The sequence below is a fragment of the Babylonia areolata genome, chromosome 20 (genome assembly GCF_041734735.1).
Source record: "Babylonia areolata isolate BAREFJ2019XMU chromosome 20, ASM4173473v1, whole genome shotgun sequence".
Classification (NCBI taxonomy): Eukaryota; Metazoa; Mollusca; class Gastropoda; order Neogastropoda; family Buccinidae; genus Babylonia; species Babylonia areolata.
In genome coordinates, this window is record NC_134895.1 from 8,112,910 (window position 1) to 8,115,232 (window position 2,323).

The 2,323-nt window shown below is 44.0% G+C and overlaps 1 long non-coding RNA gene across 1 annotated transcript in view; it reads left to right on the forward strand.

Moving 5' to 3' along the window:
- Positions 1-287: 287 nt before the first annotated feature.
- The window catches only part of LOC143294778 (uncharacterized), a 127,411-nt gene continuing 125,375 nt past the window's right edge, over positions 288-2,323 (forward strand). Inside the window, exon 1 of the long non-coding RNA XR_013056930.1 lies at positions 288-452. This is a non-coding gene — a long non-coding RNA (uncharacterized LOC143294778). The remainder of the gene's footprint in view (positions 453-2,323) is intronic.

Here is a 2,323-nt window from a genome sequence, read left to right on the forward strand (position 1 = left end):
GAATCTGAAGCATGCTCATTCGTTTTCCCACCACAATACACATGCTTGAGAGAGAGAGAGAGAGAGAGAGAAAGAGCTGCACAACCAACTTCGCAGAGAACTGTGGCGCTCGCTTCACTTGCGGAGGTGGTTTAGAGCCAACCGACTTGCCAGCACTTCTATTCATTCGCCATCGCGCAGCCAGCGACTACGGCGCAGTTATTTTAGTGCACACAGGCTGGAAACAGTTTCGATTTTGATCGAGGAGTATTTCAGTTGATGTGTGATATTTTGGAAGAAGACAAAAGAAGACGTATTCGCACGTCACGGTTTTGCAGAAGAAACGTGCATGGGGGTGAGAGGGATAAAGAAAAGTCAAAACACCATTGCGAAACTACCTGGAGCCCGAGGCAGAGAAGCAGACGACAAAAAGCAAAAGAGACGACAGGTCGCGCGGTTTTGAAAAGAGACAGGTGAGTTTGTGGAACCGTATAAAACTATACATTGTGTCTTTGTTGTACACCTTTCAAAGCCCTTGTTTGGAACACTTTCAAGCAAATGATCTGTATGCTCTTCGTGTCGTTTTGTTTGCTTTTTTTTTGTTGTTGTTGTTTTTTGCAGTACACAAAACTGATCGAGTTCTTGCGGTGACTTCTTTTTTTCTTCTTCAGATTTTTCATTGTGTGTGTGTGTTTCTGAAAGAAGCAGGTATGGAAAAGGTTTTTCTACTGAGAGTGGAGGTGAGCTGGGCTACCTAGGTACGGTCGACAGATTAACAGGTGCGGTCAGAATGCTATCTTGTGTACACTGACGTCGCTTGGCTGACTGTTGCAAGTCAGGTGGAAAGTGTCAGATTAGGTTACGACCCGTGTGTCTTTACTCCTTGTCATGACGTTTGTCTCGGGAGGGAAGGGAGGGAGGGAGGGAGACTGGTGAGAGACAGAGATCATGCGGTTCGTGACGAGTGGCTTGGCTTTGCAACTATTGTTTAGTGTGTGTGTGCGTGTGTCAGTGTGTGTGTGTGTGTGTGTGTGCGTGCGCGCGCAAAAAGATAGCACTTGGAAACGCAAAAGACATGATCAATTTTGGACGTGTGAAAGAAAGAAAAGGGGTGTGCTTGCCGTGGGAGAGACAGTGTGTGTGTGTGTGTGTGTGGAGAGAGAGAGAGGCAGTGTGAGAGTACACGTGTATTCCATTGTTTATCAGTAGGGATGCTGCATCACTCAGTGAGTAATTCATTTCTGAAAATTTTCACTGTAAAGAGCAGAGCGCGCTCATGCACATACGCGCGTGCTAGCATACTGACTTTAGAAAGAGGGAAGTGAACGTAAAGTTAAATTCCATTTACAATGTCCCAACCGGCGTTCACTGGAGGGAAAAGATATATGTGCAAATATCGTGGAACTGGTGGAAGTTTTGTCATTAATTTTGGTTGCTATGATAAATAAAGAGTATATCTCTTAGAACTCGCACAGAAATTAAGCGTCCCATTCGTGGGTTCGTTTGTGTATCATGATAATGATTTAATTTTGAACATATAGAAATGTTATGTTGAGAATGAATCTCTTGTTGGATTCATGACATTTGATATAGTGTCTCGGTGCTGGTGCTTGACATTTTAATTAACAGCTTGCGTTCTGATGCATTTCACAGCTGTTATCAACAGACAACACCATGTGGGCTCATAATTAAGTTTGTTGAACGAACTGAAATTTACACACACACACACACACACACACACACACACACACACACACACACACACACACACCGTGGCACAAAAAAAAAGGCTCATGATAATTCTGGACGCTTCCCCCCTTCCCCCCCCTTTACTTCGTGTGTGTGTGTGGGTGTGTGTGTGTGGGTGGGTGGGTGTCTGTGCGCGCATGCTTGCTTACTTGTTTGTATGTGTTTGTCACACACACACACACACACACACACACACACACACACACACACACCACACACACACACACACACACACACACACACACACACACACACACACACACACACACACAGAGAGAGAGAGAGAGAGAGAGAGATTGCGGAAAAGGGACAGAATATATTCGGCAAATGAATTACATGATTTCTCAGTGTGTGGCACACTGCTGATTTCTGTCACGGACTGACACACCGTCGCACACCCGATTCAATAACTGGATTGAATACTTCAGATCGAAACAGCCAATATCTAAACTGTTTCAGTGAGAATTTGTCAGCCACTCACATAGATGAGTTTCAATCGAATTTTGTTCCAACATTCCACCGAAAGTAAATAAGCTGTTAGGTAATAACTTAGAATTTTCTAATGAAAATTATCAATTTCCAAAATGTCCAAACA